This window comes from Vipera berus, assembly GCF_964194415.1.
Source record: "Vipera berus genome assembly, chromosome: 4".
Classification (NCBI taxonomy): Eukaryota; Metazoa; Chordata; class Lepidosauria; order Squamata; family Viperidae; genus Vipera; species Vipera berus.
Genome location: NC_138206.1, coordinates 61,854,975 through 61,877,413, shown reverse-complemented (window position 1 = coordinate 61,877,413; position 22,439 = coordinate 61,854,975). Strand labels below are relative to the sequence as shown.

At 39.5% G+C, this 22,439-nt stretch overlaps 1 long non-coding RNA gene across 1 annotated transcript; it reads left to right on the top strand.

Moving 5' to 3' along the window:
- The first annotated feature begins 623 nt into the window (after positions 1-623).
- On the top strand, positions 624-4,696 carry LOC308668217. The gene is made up of 3 exons (XR_014026475.1): positions 624-675; positions 4,465-4,518; positions 4,652-4,696. It is a non-coding gene; the product is annotated as an uncharacterized lncRNA (long non-coding RNA).
- The last annotated feature ends 17,743 nt before the right edge of the window (positions 4,697-22,439 follow it).

Sequence of the window (22,439 nt, the reverse complement as noted above, 5' to 3'; positions counted from 1 at the left end):
CAAAAGGGATGGGAAAGGCCCTGGGCAGCCTGGCACAGGCTGTAACATGAGTTGGGGACCCCAGTGATACAAGTGCAGGGAGTCTCAGGAAAGGAGGGTGCAGTGTAGTTGTTGAGTGGGAAGTCAGAGTAGTCCCGGGTAAGGAGTGTGTGTGTGTGGGGGGGGTGCCACAGGGGTGGGGGTGACTCTGGGAAGCTTGGCACAGGTCACATATGAATTGAGGTTGGATGCTGCAGTTTAGCTCCAACAGTGAAAATGCAGGGGAGAAGGTGCTGATGGGTGTTTGTGAGCACAGGCAGACCACGGAAGAAGGACACAGAGTGCATGTGAATGTAGGGAGGCCAGGAAAGAAGAGCATGGGATGCATGCAAGCATGTGTGCATATGCAGAGAGGCCCAAGAAAGCATGATTAGATGCAGGAATGCAGGGGAGGACTTACCAGAGCAACTTATGAACTTCGTTTGCGGAAAGCTGGCAATAAAGGCTGCAAATGGAGGCCATGTGACTATGGAGCATTGCTGCAACTATTGTAAATGCGAGGTGGTTGCCAAGCATCTGAATCATAATCACATGACTGGGGTGTTCCAAAGGCTGGGAGTTTGAGGACCAGTATAAGCACCACTTGCCCAGTGTCTTTCCAACTTCTAATGGTCAGGGGATCCTGCTGAATGAGAGGTCAGTAAGCAAAGACTACCTTATAGAAGTCCAGAAATGATTCTATATGGCAAGAACTTTAACCACATGATAAAAAGATAGAATGATTGCTTAAGCTCTGTCTACTATCTAGTCTTCTTCCAGTTCTAATCATAACCAAATAGCCCCATCTTTATCATTGTACTTGAAAAGAAAAAGCTACCAAGTGAACAAAACAGTCCTTGAAGGAGAATGTGAAGAATTACATTTTTAAGACATGCCACTTATTGTGTATATAGAAAGCCCAAGTTAAATGGGTTCGGTACCCACCAATGATTTAGGCAACTGTAATGAAAACTTCTTGTTGTTAGTTGCGAAGTCGTGTCTGACCCATCGTGACCCCATGGACAATGTTCCTCCAGGCCTTCCTGTCCTCTACCATCTTCTGGAGTCCATTTAGGTTCACACCTACTGCTTCAGTGACTCCATCCAGCCACCTCATTCTCTGTTGTCCCCTTCTTCTCTTGCCCTCCATCCTTCCCAGCATTAGGCTCTTCTCCAGTGAGTCTTTCCTTCTCATTAGGTGGCCAAAGTATTTGAGTTTGAACTTCATGATCTGGCCTTCTAAAGAGCGGTCATGATTGATCTCCTCTAGGACTGACCGGTTTGATCGCCTTGCAGTCCTACGGACTCGCAGGAGTCTTCGCTAGCACCATAGTTCAAAGGCTTCAATTCTTTGGTGCTCAGCCTTTCTTATGGTCCAACTTTCACAGCCATACATTGCAACTGGGAAGACCATAGCCTTGACTATACACACTTTTGTTAGCAGGGTGATGTCTCTGCTTTTTAGTGTGCTGTCTAGATTTGCCATGGCTTTCCTCCCCAGGAGCAAGCGTCTTTTAATATCTTGGCTACACTCTCCCCATCTGCGGTGATCTTGGAGCCCAGGAAAATAAAATCTGTCACTACCTCCATTTCTTCCCCATCTATTTGCCAGGAATTGAGAGGGCCGGATGCCATCATCTTGGTTTTCTTAATGTTTAGTTAGTTTCAACCCAACTTTTGCACACTCCTTCTTCACTCGCAACAAGAGGTTCTTTAGTTCCTCTTCACTTTCTGCCATTAGAGTGGTATCATCTGCATATCTTAGGTTGTTGATATTTCTCCCAGCAATCTTTAATTCCAACTTTTGATTCATCTAGCTCTGCATTTCTCATGATGTGCTCTGCATATAAGTTAAACAGGCAGGGTGACAGTATACAGTATTGCCGGACTCCTTTCCCAATTTTGAACCAATCAGTGGTTCCGTGTCCAGTTCTCACTGTTGTTCTTGACCTGCATATAGATTTATCAAGAGACAAATAAGTTGGTCTGGTACTCCCATCTCTTTAAGAACCTGCCACAGTTTGTTGTGATCCACACAATCAAATGCTTTAGCATAGTCAATGAAGCAGAAGTAGATGTTTTTCTGGAACTCCCTAGCTTTCTCCATGATTCAGCGTATGTTGGCAATTTGATCTCTACTTCCTCTGCCTCTTCAAAATCCTGCCTGTACTTCTGGTAGTTCTCGATCCACATACTGCTGGAGTCTAGATTGTAGGATTTTAAGCATAACTTTACTAGCATGAGAAATGAGTGCAATGGTGCGATAGTTTGAACATTCTTTGGTACTGCCTTTCTTTGGAATTGGAATGTAAACTGATCTTTTCCAATCCTGTGGCCACTGTTGAGTTTTCCAAATTTGCTGGCAAATTGAGTGTAGCATTTTTACTGCATCGTCTTTTAAGATTTTGAATAGCTCAGCTGGAATACTGTCACCTCCACTAGCTTTGTTGTTGCTCAGCTTTCCTAAGGCCCATTTCACTTCACATTCTAGGATGTCTGGCTTGAGGTCAGTGACCACCTCATTGTGGTTATCAGGGACGTTAAGCTCGTTCTTGTATAGTTCTTCTGTGTAATTTTGCCACCTCTTCTTAATTTCTTCTGCCTCTGTTAGGTCCTTGCCATTTTGGTCCTTTATCATGCCCATTTTTGCATGAAATGTTCCCTTCATCTCTCCAATTTTCTTGAAGAGATCTCTAGTCCTCCCTATTCTATTGTTTTCTTCTATTTCTTTGCACTGTTCATTTAAGAAGGCATTCTTATCTCTTCTAGCTATTCTCTGGAATTCTGCATTCAATTGGGTGTATCTTTCTTTTTCTCCCTTGCCTTTCACTTCCCTCCTGTCCTCAGCTATTTGCAAAGCTTCCTCAGACAGCCATTTTGCTTTCTTGCATTTCTTTTTCTTGAGATGGTTTTAGTTGCTACTTCTTGTACAATGTTGCGAACCTCCGTCCATAGTTCTTCAGGAACTCTGTCTATCAGATCTAATTCCTTAAATCTATTCGTCACCTCTACTGTATATTCAGCAGGGATATGATTTAGTTCATACCTGAGTGGCCTAGTGCTTTTCCCTACTTTCTTCAGTTTAAGCCTAAATTTTGCAACAAGAAGCTCATGGTCTGAGCCACAGTCAGCTCCTGGTCTTGTTTTTACTGACTGTATAGAGCTTCTCCATCTTTGGCTGCAAAGCACATAGTCAATCTGATTTCTGTGTTGACTGTCTGGTGATGTCCATGTGTAGAGCCATCTCTTGGGTTGTTGGAAAAGAGTGTTTGCTATGACCATCGTATTCTCTTGACAAAATTCTATCAGCCTGTGCCCTTCATTTTGTACTTCATTTTGTACTCCAAGGCCAAACTTGCCTGTTATTCCAGTTATCTTTTGTCTTCCTACTTTAGCATTCCAATTCCCCATGATGATAAGGACATCATTTTTTGGTGTTAGTTCTATAAGTTGCTGTAGGGCTTCATAGAACCGGTCAATTTCATCCTCTTCAGCACCAGTGGTTGGGGCATAGACTTGGACTACTGTGATATTGAATGGTTTGCTTTGGATTCGAACTGAGATCATTCTGTCATTTTGGGGATTGTATCCCAGTATTGCTTTTCCTAGTCTTTTATTGACTATGAAGGCTACTCCATTTCTTCTGAGGGATTCTTGCCCACAGTAGTATACTTGATGCCCATCTGAATTAAATTCACCCATTCCTGTCCATTTTAGTTCATTGATTTCTAAGATGTCGGTGTTTAGTCTTGTCATCTCTTGTTTGACCACGTCCAGCTTTCCTTGATTCATGGATCTTACATTCCAGGTTCCTATGGAGAAAAAATCTTTACAGCATCGGACTTTCCTTTCACCACCAGATACATCCACAGCTGAGTGTCCTTTCGGCTTTGGCCCAGTTGCTTCATTCTTTCTGGCGCTACTAGTACTAGCCCTCTGCTCTTCCCCAGTAGCATATTGGATGCCTTCTGACCTGAGGGGCTCATCTTCCAGCGTCATATCTTTTTTGCTTTTGGTACTGTCCATGGGGTTTTCATGGCAAAGATACTGGAGTGGGTTGCCATTTCCTTCTCCAGTGGATCACGTTTTGTCAGAACTCTCTGCTATGACCTGTCCATCTTGGGTGGCCCTGCACGGCATAGCTCATAGCTTCATTGAATTACGCAAGCCCCTTCGCCACAACAAGGCAGTAATCCATGAAGGGGAATAAAAACTAGAGAATTATTTTATTTCCTGATGGACACCCATTGGGGAACAAACATTAATTTGCTGTAAGTTAAATTGTGACATAACACACATTTCAGCTTATCCTTTTTCTTTTACCCAGCTATGTAGAGAGGCCATTATAAAGCTAGACATTTTATAATTAGTCTATCTTCAGAATGTTAAAGCAAGTTTTACCAATAATAGAACATATTGTAATATATATTTCTTCTCATTTGATAGGGTTTTGAGCCAAATCCTACAATAATCAAAATAGCTGAAGAATATTCTATAAAGGTATGAGTGTTACATTTTAAAATGTGATTTTAAAATCTACAGCATGTTAACTTAAAAAAGGTAAAGGTAAAGGTTCCCCCGCACACGCGTGCTAGTCGTTTCCGACTCTACCTATTTTCCTTTATTTGATCAGTACGGCACCAAACTGCTTCTCACAACTAACCCATTGGAAGCTGCCAAGGGGGCCAATGTTTTAATTACAGACACATGGATAAGTATGGGGCAAGAAGAAGAGAAACAAAAGAGACTGAAGGCTTTCCAAGATTATCAAATAACAATGGAGGTAAAATATGTTTTTCTTTTATTGTGTTTATTGATTCCTAAAAATTAGCTTCAAAAATACCACTAAGGATTTGCTAACTTATTTGGGAAAAATTAAAGGAGATATCTATTTTGATTAAAACTTTCAGTTACTCTGAAGAAACTGTGCAAATGCCACAAGAATGACCAACTCCTGAGACTAAAAATTAATCTAATCTAGTTTGAAGAGGCCCTTTGGGAAGTTTTGCTGTCCAATTTGCATCCAATCTTATATTTGACAGTATGCAATAATTAAATATTAGACCATGTGTTGTGGGCACTAAATTGTCTATTTATTGCACCTATAATGTTCAGTTTCATATGAGTTAGAACTTGCACAGATTAGAAAATTAGTTCTACTAAAGATAGAACCTTTTTTAAAAATTAAAGTTTCTTTATATACTTGATATTCTGTATCTATATCAAATGGATATGGCAAAAAGTAAGAGATATGTGTTCTTCACAATATAGGGCAATTTTCCATCTCCCTTAGTAGAGTGCAATAAATCATGGGTTATTAAATATACAGAACATGTGGATAGAGGAATAGATTCCACTGTAAAAAAAGCGGGGGACCTATAGTATATTAATTCTAAATGCATCAAGACCCTAATATAAAGTATTGGCAATTTTCTAATTTGAAAACTAAATTAGTATTATGTGAAATATGAGCTAAATGTATACTTGATATATAAAGCTAATGTCCCTTTTACTTCTTTCTATCAATTCTTATATGGAGTTTAATTAGATTTTTTAATGATTACAAACATGCTCAGTTTATTGGACATTATTTGTATATTTTGGATTGTTTGTACCAAGCTGAGTGGTATTTTCTTATTAACAGATGTGCAGTAAGTGTTTATTTTACCTTCTCTAAATTTTGCTGCCTATTTGTAAAATCTGATTGAACCATGCTAATACACTTACTGCATTTTTTTTTAAAAAATATTTAAATAGATTTCTATACGTTAAAATAAAATATGGGACCTCCATTTTTAATTTTGGATGCAATTGCCTTTACCTGTTGAGACTGGTGAATAATTTGGTAGTAGTCTTAGATCCTCAGCTCATGCTCAAAAGCAGTGCTAGCTTTGGCCAAGAATGCCTTTGCACATCTAGTGAGCTAGTTGCACCCATTCTAGGATAAGTAACCCTTTGAGATGGTCACTTATGCTTTAATCACTTCATGGTTGGACTATTGGAAGGTGCTTTACATGGGAGTGCCCTTGAAGACCGGTTAGAATATACATCTTGTCCAGAATGCAACATTGTGGGTAGTGATGGGCATGTCTTGGTATGCACATGTAACACTACTAAATGAGCTGTACTGGTTGCCTGTAAGTTTCCAAGCCCAATTCCAGGTGTTAGTTTTTATCTTGAAAGCATTTCATAGCACAGGACCTGGCTATTTGAGGGATATCCTATATTCCATGGTTTCTGACCACCCAATATGGAACATATGACATAATACTATGTGCTTCAGTACAGTTGAACCATTTTTATTGCTACTGTTTAGTAACTGCCATATTACAAGAGTGATATGCCAGGTGGGTATACATCTCCCCCCTCTCTTTTCATTAATCTTTTATGTTACTGTACAGTGTTTCTGTCTATACTGTATCCACATGCCCACAGATAAACACACACATATGCACACATAGATTCCTAAAGCATTTTTATGTGTTTTATTTTGTCTTTTGTAAAAGTTGGTTGTGAAGTAGAAGAGGATATTTGTGTTTTGTCTGTAAAGTTTACTATCAAACACTGTTTCACATGCAGTTCAGTATCACAGAATAAGGAACTTACTCTAACTGAAAGACAAAAATATCATATATATTTTTAAATATATTTAACTTACCGTATTTTCCGGCGTATAAGACAACTTTTTAACCCATGAAAATCTTCTCAAAAGTCAGGGGTTGTCTTATACGCCGGGTGCTGAAACTTTAGGGACAGGGCTGGCTAGAAAACCTGGAGCAGATCTCCCATTTAGTCTGCACAGGGAAAGCGGGACCAATTGGAGAAGAAGCTGCAATCTGTGATTTTTTACAGGCTGGGGTCTGGGCGTCTTTCCTTCTAAAGTTGAAGAGCAGCTGTCTGCTCTATCCCAACTTGAAAGGCAGGTGGGGAATGCAGCAGTCAGAGCAGCTGCTTAGCTCTAAGTACACATTTGACTCAGGAACTGGGTGGGCTGGCTGGAAAACCTGGAGCGGATCTCCCATTTGGTCTTTTTTTTTATCCCATTTATATCCTGCCCTTCTCCGAAGACTCAGGGCGGCTTACAATTTAAAGCACAAATCAATGTGCTTAGCAATAGCCTTCATTCTATGTATATGCCTGCTTATTAGGGCTTTCACACACACACACATCCCACAAGCAGCATTATTACAAAGTCAGCTTATTGCCCCCAACAATCTGGGTCCTCATTTTACCTACCTCGGAAGGATGGAAGGCTGAGTCAACCTTAAGCCTGGTGGGATGCGAACCTGCACTAATTGCAGGCAGCTGGTGTTACTTAAGGCTCTGTGCAGGGAAAGCTTTAGAGTGAATTAGGAAAAGTGAAAAAGTGAATTAGGAAAATAGGGAACGGTTGCTGGAATTGGGTATGTGTAGTTTAACGAAGAGAAGGGTGAGGGGTGACATGATAGCAGTGATCCAATATCTCAGGGGCTGCCACAAAGAAGAGGGAGCCAAGCTATTCTCCAAAGCACCTGAAAGCAGGACAAGAAGCAATGGATGGAAACTAGTCAAGGAGAGAAGCAACCTAGAACTAAAGAGAAACTTCCTGATAGTTAGAACAATTAACCAGTGGAACAACCTGCCTCCAGAAGTGGTGAATGCTCCAACACTGGAAGTTTTTAAGAAGAGACTGGACAGCTATTTGTCTGAAATGGTATAGGGTTTCCTGCCTTAGCAGGGGGTTGGACTAGATGACCTCCAAGGTCCCTTCCAACTACTTCTTCTTCTTCTTCTTCTTCTTCTTCTTCTTCTTCTTCTTCTTCTTCTTCTTCTTCTTCTTCTTCTTCTTCTTCTTCTTCTTCTTGGGGTTTCCCGATACTCCCATGTAACACCTCTACTCCGTGAGCTGCATTGGCTTCCGGTTGTCCTCCGGGTAAGATTCAAGGTGCTGGTTATGACCTATAAAGCCCTAAATGGCATGGGTCTGGGTTACTTACGGGAGCACCTGCGGCCGGCATCAACTTCCCTTCGTCCAGTGCGCTCCCACAGAGAGGGCCTCCTTAGGGTGCCGTCAGTCAAAGAGTGTCGACTGGCAGCCCCCAGGGGGAGGGCGTTCTCTGTGGGCACGCCAGATCTTTGAAACCATTTATCAGTCGAGCTCCGGATGGCTCCCGACCTTCGCTCCTTCCGACGTGACCTAAAAACATATTTATTTGAACAAGCTGGTCTGGTCTGATGGGTTTAGGGGTATTTTATATTATTGTATTAACTTATTGAATTGGGCTGTAGTATTTAATTTTTGTTTTAACTTTTGTATATTGTATTTTATTGTATTGCCCTGTACACCGCCCTGAGTCCTTCGGGAGAAGGGCGGTATAGAAATTAAATTATTATTCTTATTCTTATTCTTATTCTTATTCTTATTCTTCTTATTATTCTTATTATTCTTATTATTATGTTTAATCCACTTGCACTGTTTTATGTTTACATGTTTGATGACAAACAGCCTTATGTTTATAAGTGACAGTTTTCCTACTAAGTACCTGCATACCATATTAAAATCAAATCTGATGTTTTTTAATTTTTATTTGGTGTGCGTTGGAAGAGGGGTAGTCTTATATGGCGAGTATAGCCCAAACCCTATAATTTAACAGGAAATGTAGGGGGTCGTCTTATACACCCAGTCGTCTTATACGCCGGAAAATACGGTAAATATATTTAAGTTATATTTAATTTAAAGATTATAGTGTTGTGTAACACTTCAGATCTGCAGAGGAAAAAAAAAGCATTTTGTAGTGCTTGAGGACAAGAATGCAATACCTTTTTAGATGTTTATGGAGATTCTCAGTTATCCAGATCATAGTTATCCCAAAGGTGCTTTTTCATGAGGCAACTGGACTTTCTTGTTTTTCTTTGAAGATGTTTCGCTTCTCATCCAAGAATCTTCATCAGCTTTGACTGGATGATGGGGAATGGAAAGACTTATACTCCTTGTATAAATCCTTCCATTCCACACCGTCCAGTCAGAGCTGAAGAAGCTTCTTGGATGAGAAGCGAAATGTCTTCAAAGAAAAACAAGAAAGTCCAGTTTGCCTCGTGAAAAAGCACCTTTGAGGTACCTTTTTATAATTCCTGAAACCAAGCCCACCTTTTTATTGGTTTGTTCTGTAGCTAGAAAGAGCAACTCTGCAATCCTGTGGAAAGATGTGACTTTTTTTAAAAAAAGGTGAATTTTTGCCTTTAAATTTGAAGCACTGCGCAGCCTTATTTACATGCTATTATTATCAATATTTGTCCAGTTTTAATAAATATGATAAGTTATACATCTTTCCAAACACACACAGATACAGATACATATACATAAAATATGCTGCCCATCTCACCAATGGGCATGAGTGAGAGAGACTAAAACTACATACTGTATAACACTGTCCAGAGTTGCTTTCTTAGTGAGATGCATGGTTTCTACATTTAGTATATAAATAAAAACAAAGTTGTTTTTCCTTTCTATTGCAACATTACTTACTAATGAGATTCAAATATATGTATATCTTCTGAATGTTTAGACTGCGCAGGAGGCTGCTTCTGATTGGACTTTCTTACACTGCTTACCCAGAAAGCCAGAAGAAGTTAACGATGAAGTATTCTATTCTCCAAAGTCACTGGTTTTTCAAGAGGCTGAAAATAGGAAATGGACTATTATGGTAGGAGCATTGTAGTCACTTATATGTGAGCAATACTGTAGGTGGTGGAGCTTTACAGGTAGTCCTTGACTTACAACAGTTCATTTAGTGACTCTTTGAAGTTACAACGGCACTGAAAAAAGTGACCTATGACTGTTTTTCATACTTACAACCCTTGCAGCATCCCCATGGTCACATGATCAGAATTTGGATGCTTGGCAACTTGCTCATATTTATGACAGTTGCCGTGTCCTGGGGTCATGTGATCACTTTTTGGGATAAGCAAAGTCAGAGGGGAAGCCAGATTCACTTAATAACCATTTATTACAACTGCAGAAATTCGCTTAATAACTGTGGCAAGAAAGGTTGTAAAATGGGGCAAAATTCACTTAATAAATGTCTCACTTAGTAAAATAAATTTTGGGATCAGTTGTGGTTGTAAGTTGAGTACTACCTGTATTCTATTTTTCTTTTTGATAGTTGGAATCACACCAACTATCCAATATATATATATATTAAATTGAGGCCTGCAGTAGTAATAATTATTTCAGCATTGACTAAATCATTTTCAGGTGTTTATGCTTATAAACAAAATGGCATCAATGGGCTTTTACAGCCCCTGTTTGACTAATATGGGTGGGAGGGAGCAATGCTAAGTATTAAAAATAAGAACAAGACAAGGCAAGGAAGTTGTGATGGATATAGTCCCATTAGTATTAGTATTAGACACTCTTGTTGACCAATGGATAATTGGCTACGTTTGAATGAACTATCTCCTATGACTTAATGATTGTCAGCATGGAGGCAGGAACTGTGGTTAATCAGGATTTCTGTCCTAAAAAGAAAATATTTAGAAGGCAGCATCCCCTAGGTTGAGGCTAGGTTGGTAGCATCAATAACCTGAGCTGACATGTTATGTGGCTCAGAATGGATCTGTTATTATGGGGTTAAAAAAGAATTTCAAAAGCCACACTTTGGAGTTTTTTCTATATTTTTTCTAGATTTTTGCTCCCTGCTGCCAAATATGTTTTTTAAGATAAGCAATCCATCACCGAAAAAAGGTGATGCTCATTAATTAACTAACTCATTCTAAAGCAGGGGTGTCAAACTCAATTTCATTGAGGGCCGCATCAGCATTGTGGTTGCCCTCAGGGAGCCGGGTGGGTATGGCCAGGGTGGGCGTGGCCTACTGGGTGGGTGTGGCTAGAGTGTGTATGGCCTACTGGGTGGGCGTGGCCAGCTCTACATCGTTCACATCAAGGGTGCCTATGGGGGCCCGGGCAGGAGTGGGACAGATCTGAGGTTCTCTGGCAGAAGGAGGGTCTCTGGACCAGGGCCAAGGCAGTGGGGGCCGTTCCCTCAATGTTTCCAGGATGGCTTCGCGGGCCACATGAAACCACTTTGCGGGCCGGGTCCGGCCTCCGGGCCTTGTGTTTGACATGTCTGTTCTAAAGAGTTAGACAAATTCCTTGCTGATAAGGCTATCATTGGCTACAGCAGTGTTTGTATGTGACCTGCAAGATTACAAGTGGCAAACCTTTGAACTCCATTTTTGCCAGCAAGCCGTAATAGGAAAAGCTTTTCTTCCTTTGGATACTGAACTAGATGCAACTTTAGTCTTCTTCAACAATGTTTTTATACATTTACTTACTAATATTAAGATAAAGGGACACTGCATATATGTTCTACATTATTATCATTTTACTGAGACTTTCAATGCTGTCAGCAAACACTGAGTTGGACTTTGGTACCAATGGAAATTATGGGCTGAATTAGTCATGATCCAGTCTACATCCAATTGATTTTATTGGTTATTAATCTAACAAACTAAACCCACTCTATGTATGTAATATTTTTCCTAGTGTAATTGTATTAATTCTCTCTTCTAGGCTGTCATGGTTTCCCTGCTGACAGATTATTCACCACAGCTGCAAAAGCCTACATTTTGATTTTGAGGTTTCTGCCAAAGAAAAAATTCTTTACAGCAGAATAGTTTGCTTTGTAAAGGAACTTTTTCTTTCAAAAGCAAGATCAAATCAGTGATATTTATTTAACAAAACTACAAAAGTTCGTGCTATATTTTCACAGTGGATCGGTTCTTTCATTTAAACATTGTGGCTGCACTTTTTTTTCTATTACCTTCCTGTTCTGTGGTCTGCATTTTGATTAGATTCCCATATATTTAATATTTTAGCAAATGGATTGTTTCAAAATCCAAACAATGGTTTGACACTGTAGAAGTAGAAGTGACCTCATAAACATGTCCTGGATTCATTACTGTAAAAATCACTGCAGTTTTCTCAAAAGCTTTCTTCTTTCCCTACTGATGGGAGAGCATGACCAGATATGTCCCTGTGCACTGGGGGGCGGAGAGGGGAGAGTTGGGGAGTGAGAAAAAAAGAAAAAAATACATGCATTTCAGATCCAATAGGGAAAAAAATCCAAGCTCTTTCTTTTCAAATACTATACTTTAATTTGATCCATGAGACCTACTTTTATGCTAGAATTCCTAGAAAAGAATAGAATTTGGGTGTAATTAGTAAACTGTTATGTCTGTTCCAGGCAAGCTTGCCAAAGTTGCTTTTTAAAATTATAATGTTCTCACCTATATCTCTCACATTATTGTTTAGACTATGTAATTATCCTTCAGATTTTGCTTTCTTCAAACATCCCTATTGTACTATTCGGCAAAAAAACTCCCATAACATCGGGTATAATTCATATATATTATATATATATATATATATATATATATATATATATATATATATATATATTCATAATACTTTATGTTGAATTGAATAACTTGACATCCCGGATTAAAATGACCCCTCAGCTGTTTTTATGTAGTTCCTGGAGCTTCCTCTAATGACATGAGAAACAAATAATAACTATATCACAAGCATTTAAATGCATTCAACATCTTAAAAAAATCCCCTTCCAATAGGCATATATTATAAGCCATGATAGCAACAAAATATCACATGTCATGTGTCGTGATTATGTAATTTGCAGCAGTTGCATTATCTTTGATGCAAGTAGATAAATCACATTGTTTTCATAATGACGTGTCGTACTGTCATTTGTTTTTCCTTATTTCTCTATGAATGCCTATGTCTTTCCTTACTAACCTAAGTAAAAACAGAAAATTCTGGCTCCACCCACATGGTGATGCATTCCCATCTACTTGATATCATTCCTCCTCCCACTATAGCCCCAACAACCAAAAAATTGCCCATCCATTCCTCTATATTTTAACTATGTATAGTTTACAAATTATAAATTTGGAAATGGAGTCTGCAACCAATAAACTGGAAAACTAAAATCTATGTTGCAGAGGAGTTCCATTTCTGAAGCTATTGGGCTCCATATAAAATCTTTAAATAGTTTTTGGATGTTTTAAAGACTACAATGTATTTAATCTGCCACAAGACCCTACAGTAGTATATTTGGAAGGACAATTTTAAACAAATAGTCATAATATTTTATTTATTTAAATGGATAAGGGATTTTTCTCTTTTCATGCATTCCATGTTTTCCTAAATGCTTATACAGTAGTCACTAAGACCCAAATTTCCAAGAGAATGCAGATTGTAACAGTGGAAATGCTGACTTTTTCATGGCACATTATTTCACTTAACAGTATATCCTATAAGGCAGATTCTCTTGACAGATTTAATTTTCTTGCAGTTTGCACAATATGTATGCAAAGTTTAACTTGTGTTCCGCCATATGTTGGAAAAAAATGCATCAAGGAAGCCTGATTTGCCTGTTTGAAAACAGTGGAGCTACTGCATCTAGTATGAACATGCTTTGATTAGAAAAACTTGGTTTGACACTCAATTAGCCGTTTAGGGAATAATTCTCTTTGACTTGGTTTGAATCAGGGATTGCCTATTTCAGCTAAATGTCTATTTTAAAGCAAAATTATACGTTTTTTTAACAAGTAACGCTTAAAACACAAGACATACGTGTGAGGGGAAGGGATCCCCAACGAATGGAATGAACTTTGCAGGAACATTGTATAGTTATGATGGAATGAAGATTTTAAAGAAATAAATGCACAGTTTTTCCTTCACATTTGTTTCTTGTTTGGGGAGATTACACGAGGAGACATAATTATCCTGCTGTAAAAAGAAATCCTATCAAATTGCAGACAAATTAAAAAGGCTGTCCAGAAGGAATTTTTAAAATGGGGAAAATATTAATTTAGCTGGGTTTCCATTCAACAAGATGCGAAGGGTAGCAGCAAGTTTGGGAAAGCAGCAGATAGAGGGAGAGAAATGGGTTTCTACCTAGTCAGAGTGGTTTGGTGCAAAATGAGGTATGCCACACGAAAAGTTATAGTACTTGCTCCACAGAGCTTCTGGGAGGGTTCTTATGATTAAAAGGATCAGAAGACGTCAAGTGTCCTCTCAGTCCCTTGACTTCTTTTCCCCTCTTTCCCTTAGCATTCTGATTTTTATAGAGAAATGTAAACAGTGCAGCTCTATTTGTAAGACATTGGGTCTGCTATCAGAAATACTGTACTACAACATGCTGTGTCACCCATGAAGCATTCTGGTTTGGTTTTGTTGGTTTGCATGCATTCTGTTTTGCCTAGCTCAAATACCTGCCCAAAGAAACATTTTATCAGTATTTTAGTGCCTTAAAAAAATCCACCTCACCGGGTTGTTAATTGGAACCTGGTAATACAGGATCATATCTTATACTTGAAGGGATGCGGTGGCTCAGTGGGTTAGGACGCTGAGCTTGTCGATCAGAAGGTTGGCAGTTTGGTAGGTCGAATCCCGAGTGCCGCGTAGCAGAGTGAGCGCCTGTTACTTGTACCAGCTTCTGCCAACCTAGCAGTTCGAAAGCACGTAAAAATGCAAGTAGAAAAATAGGGACCACTACGGTGGGAAGGTAACAGCGTTCCGTGCGCCTTTGGTGTCTATCATGCTGGCCACATGACCACGGAGACGTCCTCGGACAAGCGCTGGCTCTTCGGCTTTGAAACGGAGATGAGCACCGGCCCCTAGAGTTGGAAACGACTAGCACGCATGTGCGGGGGAACCTTTACCTTTACCTATCTTATACTCACATAAATTAGTAAATTATATTTCAAGTGTGAGGTTGATTAATGTTGAGTGTGTATGGATATTTTGCCGTTTAGATTGGCTTTTTCTCAGAAGTCTAATTCTGTGACCTTTCACAGAAAGTTATTTCATTTAAGTCAGTTGCAGATTCACCAAAGCTGAGCATCTTCAATCTAGGCCTAGGAGATTAATATGGATGCACAGAATAATATCAGTTTGAAAGTTAAAAAGTTAATAAATAAAAGTTAATATTGATATTACCTTGCAGGTCTTACATAATGGCAAGACATTTGAGCCACAAATTGTTATTTGGAAAAAAAGGTGTCCCACAACAGCCTATTCAACAGCCTTTCTGATATTGGGGTCAACCCGTATCTTTCTTGGGAATTTGCTATGCTAACTGCAAATAACTGGAGATCTAATGATTTTGACAGAGTCATAGGTTATCCTACCTTCGATTTATACTATACAAACAGAAGAACTTATGGATGAAAAATGTATAAGCTTTTTTCTTTCTAAAGCCTACTTACCTATAAGAAGGAAATTTGAAAGGTCTATAACAAATGACCCAATTATCTATCTTTCTGCAAGGAACATCCCTGAAGAATATAGTGTATAGCAGAAAGGCAACATGATTACATACACACACACACACACACACACACTTTTGCTAGATCCTTTTTATGATAGTTGAAGAAATTTTAGAGGATGATCACTGAAACCTGGCAGCAGAGTTTTCTCTTTTTTTTTCTTTTGAGGGCAACCCATGAAAAATTCACATGTGCTTTAAAATAGTCATAGCATAGATTAAAAAAAAATAAAGGAAATGCACCAAACTATTAACAACAAAAAATAGGAGAGGGGAAAGTCTTCTCCATATGAATCTTCACCCATTTTGTATCCTTCAACTAAATGTTAAGGGCAGCCTTTGATCACCAGAAAGATGCCCTTCCTGCCTACATACTGGTAGTAATAAAATACTGAGGTAATATTCCATAATGTGTAACACAGAAAACTTTCAGGGGTTATTTCTATTATTAGGGTGCCACTGGTCAGAGAATGTCGCCTGGTGGCCCCCAGGGGGAGGTCCTTCTTTGTGGGCGCGCCGGAATTGTGGAACCGTTTGCCGGTTGAGCTCCGGATGGCGCCCGACCTGCGCTCCTTCCGACGCGATCTGAAGACCTACTTGTTTGAACAAGCCGGCCTAGCCTGATGGGTGATGGGTTTAGATTTTAATATTGTTTTAATGTATTTTAATTCATTGTTGTTAGTTTCTGGGCACTTGTTTAATCTCTTTTAATGTTTGTATCCTTGTATTTTATATGTTTGCCCTGTTCACCGCCCTGAGTCCTTCGGGACTCAGTATCCTACAATTAGCAGGAAGTGGCATGGATATGACTAAGGTTAGTAAACTAGTCTACTCTTTTTTAATTTACTAAATATATTTTAAAAATTATAATTTTATATTTTGAAAGCCTTGGTATACAAAAGCTGTGATGAGTAGCTACAGTACTATTAAAGACCAATATTCATAGGTCCATTTGTTCATGACCATTCTAATTAATGCCTTTATTTCATTATATGTATGACTATGCCATATGGAAGACTGAGAGTTGGACTGCAAAAAGACGGTAGTAAAGAGCATAAATTTATCAATCAAATAAAAAACACAGAAGTAGGAATTAATAGGTTGCTTATTTTTGCTTCACTGGATCATGACAATGAGAGAACCAGGGAAAATTGTGCAGTGTTTAGAAAGAATGAGATGGGAGGGGAACTACTCTGTCACATGACATGAACAAATGGATAGAATTAAAATAAGAATGTACAGAAATAGTGAAGGGCTCATTAAGAGAGTCAAAAATAAATTGAAATTGTGGTTTTGTTCTTGCCAAATTATAGCCACTCACAAATAGTTTGGCAAAATTTCCACAATACAATGGTTTGTTCTGGGTTTGAAACATAATATACCTTCCATTTTGTGGATCCCCCAAAAAGAAACAGTCTTCAAAATTGTCCCCTCCCTCTCTTCCAAGACTAATCTCAGTCTAATTGTTTTCCATTTTGAAACTACTAATGGAATGCTATCTGTTCTGTTAATCTTACCTCTGAAAATTCTGAATACCTCTGAATTTCAGTGGATTCCAATTGTAAAATAGGTGCTCTAGCATGTGAGATGCAGAGCTATCAAACTGATGTACTGTCTTGCAGCAAATGAAAAATGGGTACACTGTCCCATCCTGAAACTGACTTGTAGTTTTGTTCATCCCAGTGGAAGAAAAAGAATATTTAGAAATTACTTCAAACTTTATAGCTTCTTGCTTCTGTTTCCATAACTACCAAATGAATTATTCTGCTTACTGTCCGATGGGAGATACCTTTTGGGTTTGGAAAAATGGAACAAATTTTGATATGTGTATGTCTAGAATTTTCAAGATCTATGTGGTCAGATATACAATAGTTGCCAGTTGCTGCTGCACCACATTATCTCTCTATGCAAAATTCATTCTTGGTCTGATTTTTCCTTCTTCTATTCAACCTTCATTCTACTCCCTTTCTCTTTCACTTTGTCTTATTTCTGTGCTCTGTTCTACAGAGGACAATTTGGAAATAAACCTCTGTTTCAGCATATGCAAGAAATAGGTGGGGATAGCAATGCTCGTCCTATGGAGCTGTCCGTAGTAGTTCAGTAGGCAGTGAGGAATGGAAGGAGAAGGTTGTGTTGCAGTTGACTCATCCACTAGATCAGGGGTGTCAAACTCAATTTCACTGAGGGCCACATCAGCACTGCGGTTGCCCTCGGGGGGCCGGCTGAGTGTGGCCAGGGTGGGCATGGCCTACTGGGTGGGCATGGCTGGAGTGCGTATGGCCTACTGGGTGGGCATGGCCAGCTCTACATCATTTGTGTCAAGGGTGCCTATGGGGGCCTGGGCAGGAGTGGGACAGATCTGAGGGTCTCTGGCAGAAGGAGATGGGACCAGGAAAGCACCAAGTCATGGTCCACTGGAAGAGCCTCACTTTTCCTCTCAGGCCATGGGGAGGGGGGACTGGACGGTGGCACGGAGGTAAAATGCCTAGCCCAGCCCTCAAGCACCCATGGCACTAAGCCCAGCCCCACTTCCCCAAGGGGGTGCCCAGCTGCATTTACCTTCTCCTCAAGGCTGCTGCTACTATGCTTGCTCTCCTTAGCCAGGTTGCTCATGATGGGTATGAGGGCAAAATCAAGAGGGAGGCCCATTCCCTCTCCATGTGAGGAGACCTGGCTTTGTATCCAAAGTTTCCTTAGCAATAGGGAGACCCCCCAGCATAGGCCAGGAGAAGGGGGCAAGGGGATGGTGAAAGGGCAGCAGGGCAGGACTAAGGTAGGACTTTCCTCAGACCTTCCCTCTCCTTCCTTCCTTCCAAAGAACAGAGTGGTTTGAGATGAGGGAGGGAGAAAAACAGGCAAGAAACACAGCTGGGGAAGTGTCATCCTTCATGAGGAATGAAGAAATGCACCATTGCCTGGAAATGGCCAGCACATGGCCCTCGCCTACTTCACATATCTGGCTTGGTGGGCTCTATGGGAGGGGATGCCATGAGCAGCGTGAGAGTTGATGTTACCTGCGCAATGCTGCCCAGCCCCTAGCCTGCCCGGTTTTGGCAGGTAGCGGGGTGCTCTACTCACAGTGCCAAGAGGCTGAGCCGGGTGGCATGAATCTGAAAAGAAGCACAATGCTGCCCAACCCCTAGCCTGCCCAAAGTAGGCAGGGCCATGTGCTGGCCACTTCCAAGCGATGGTGCATTTCTTCATTCCTCACAAAGGGTGATACCTCCCCAGCATGCGCCGAGGGGACAGTGCCAACATGGCACGGGCCGGTCCCACGCTGTTTCCAGATGGCCTTGTGGAGCTAAGACTGAATGTATTTCGGCATAGATGACCACCACGAAATTGTACATTGGCTCCTGGGCAGCCTGGGCCAGGGCCAAGACAGTGGGGGCCGTTCCCTTACTGTTTCCAGGATGGCTTCGTGGGCCACATGAAACCACTTCATGGGCCGCATCCGGCCCCTGGGCCTTGTGTTTGACATGTCAGCACTAGATCAATTGAAAATTAACCCTGCCATAGAGAATCTCACCAAATGTGAAGTGCGTGCAATAATACGATTCCTATGTGCAAAAAAACTTTTGGCAGCTGTGATTCATCATGAATTTTGTAATGTTTGCGGACCAAATGTGATGAGTGAAGGTGTCATACATCAATGGTGTTGCATGTTTAAAGATGGATGAACTGATGGCACGATGAGGCAAGAAGTAGCCGCCCATCTGTAGTAGCGATGAACTCGTGTAGAAAACTGACAAAAAGGACCGTGAAGTCTGTCACTTCACGATATCTGTATTTTCTTTACGCTTTCCCCAAATTTCTCGTACTGTTTGGGATACCACAAGTTCTGTGCTCATTCAGTACCAACACTCCTTTCTGAGCAGCACAAAATAAACAGAATAGGTTCTGCTTTGGACTTTCTCATGCATTATGCTGAGGAAGGAGAATGATTTCTTAACAGAATTGTGACCGGTGATGAGACCTGGGTGTCATACGTGAACCTCGAAAGCAAACAGCAATAAATGCACTCACCAAAGAAACCCAAAAAAGCTCAGCAAACATTGTCTGCCAGAAAGGTTATGGCAACAGTATTCTGGGATGCCAAAGGAGCACTGCTAGTGAAGTAAACATGGTTTACATGGTTCGACCATCAATTCAGAAGTCTACTGTGAAACATGATGAAAACTCAGATGAGCCATCCATAGCAAGCGTCGGGGCATGCTGACTTCCGGTGTGGTGTTGGTTCACGATAATGCTCGCCCGCACACCACTAGACGCACCCAAGAACTTTTGAAGCAGTTCCATTGGGATGGTTTTGATCGCCTCCCCTGTAGCCCAGATTTGGCGCTGAGTGACTACCACCCCTTCAGGCACATGAAACAGTGGCTTGCGCTCACAATGCTGTTACAGGGTGGCTTCATTACCAGGCAGATTTTTTTTTGCAGAAGGAATTTCAAACCTTGTAAGACGTTATAACAAGTGCCTCAATTTGAATGGTGATTATGTCAAAAAGTAATGTAGTTTTCTAATGTGTATAATAAAACGTTCTGTATTTGCGAGTGTTTGTCATTGATAACCAAACAGGTTTATTTCCGAATTGCCCTCGTACATTCAGTTCAGAAGGATGTTTGCTCATTTCCCCTTTTCTGAAGGGCCTTTTAAGGCAGGGGATGGGCAGATTGTCCCCCTCCAGATCCTCAGCTCTGACTCCCACCATTACTGTTGCAAAAAGAAAAAAGAAAAAGAAAAACAATAAAAGAAAAAGAAACATTGCATCCCTAGCATTGAACCATTTTGACAATACTTTTCAGTGACACTATCTAGTTGGGTTGCTGCATACCAGACAGTAGGAGTCTTATATGGCCAATGGACCGTAGCGGACCCATCTCTGCTCTGGTTGCTGTTCTTTTACACCCTTTGGCTAAATCAGTAGTTCACCTACACTTTGTAATTGCTAATACCAGTTACATGTTCCCCATAAATTGATAGGAGTTTGTGATAATTTCTAACTGCATACTATATATTTAGTCTTGTTGAGATTTTTTCCACATAAAAAACAATTCTGGATTATTACCTTTCAAGCACTTTGATTTTGAACTGATTATAGCATTATAAAGCATCTTTTAATATATTGTATACATTGCCCATTAGAGTTGGGTAGCTAATAAATTCAAATAAACTACAATAATAATTATTCCAAAGTCTACTTTTTGCAGTTAGAATGTTCCTGTGAAAGTAACATGAAGAGTAAAGCAGCTGTTTTTTTCCCTTTTCTTTTCATACCCACCCCCATGTCATCTGTTTTCTTGGTTTATAGTTTTTTATTTAATCCTCTTTAATTTTAATCATTTTGTTATGAACCACTCAAAGTCACTGCAACAATAAGATAGTCATCATATAAATTAAGTAAATAAAAAAATACCATGTAAAACTAGTTACAAATCTGGATCCCATTTTTCCAGTGAGATTAAATGAGAATCCATATTTATGTAGTTATTTCTTCTTTCCAAACTAAATTAATGATTAGCTTTATACTGCATTTCTCATGTAGGGAAATGGGGTGATTGTTCATGTAAATTGTGTAGGAAATGGGGAAATTGTTTAAAAGCACTTTTGTAGCACCAGTCTTTTGGGGACATCACAGTAAACTTTCAGATTAATGGACCTCAATGTAATAGAGTTTGGATACAATGGACAGATTTTTTTGTGTAGACTCTACTTCTACTTAATGGGCTAATATCTGGTAAATAAGAATTCACCCATTATATCAATGGCTTATCTGTTAAAATAGGTTTTACTGCAAATGATGGTACTTACTTCATTTATGTAATTATGCATATAATTTGATGCAAATGATGTAAATTCTGATTTATGCAAGTTAACAGACATTTTCCCCTCCCCAATTAACAATTAAATCAAGGTTTTACTGTATATTTGTCTACCCAAGTGTATATAATTTAATATTACTTTAATGATTATTGTTTTTCCAGACCACTTTGGGAATTTGATAAATAGTGTTGAACATTTGTTTAGTGTTCAAATCCTTTCTCACAAAACAATTGCTCTTTGCCTCTTAAACATGTGGATGGATGGATGGATGGATGGATGGATGGATGGATAGATAAGATAGATAACCTTTATTGTCATTTTTACTGTCACCATAATGGCACACATTAAAAATGAAATTTAGTTGCTTGCTCTCAGAGTGTACACATACATAACACACATTTAAACATACTATATACTGTACAACATGTATAGAACTACACCCTTACATATAAGTAATATATAAATATTAGTCACTGTCCATCTTGAATGCAGAACAAAAGGAGGAAGCTTTAGAGACTTTAAGCATACTTTAATCAGCTGCTTAATAGCAGTTTCACACTCTTCATGGTAATGTTTTACTTCACCAGTATTACTTTATTAATAAGACTTCAACTAATTTCTATACTACTCTGTTGGTGCACCATTTTTAAATAAAAACTACAGGTTTGTTGAATAATTATCATAGATACCTTTCAAATTATCTTAGCAAGATATGAAGATATATTTGCTAGGAATAATGTTTTCCTAGACTTGTTTTACCTTTGCACAAATAAACTCTTATTACAGCTTTTGTTTTCTTTTTGAAAATCAAGTTATCAAGTCAAACACAACATAATTCCACTAAATATCCCAAGTGCTTCATACAGAAAAAGCTACCATTTTTTTCCAGTCATGAAAACTGTATTCTGAGAACTGTTTATTTGATTTTTATCCCTTCATTATTTTATAAGTAATTCTAGGTGGCAAACATACCCAATACTCCTTTCTCCTATTTTCAACAACAACGCTTTGAGGTGAGTTGGGCTGAGAGTGACTATAGATATTTTACATGGAAAATATTTATCATGTCATCTCCATGCCTAGAAGATTCATCGCTGCCACAAATCTCCAGATTAGATAGCTGTTGAGATTCTGTGATTTTCACAAAGAAGCAGGAAATAAAGTATTTGAGGCTGCTATAAGACAGATTTTTTTCTATGTTATTAACCACCAAATTGTAGTTGGCTGGACTTAAGAGTGCTAAACATGAAATTTCTCAAAAGAACAATG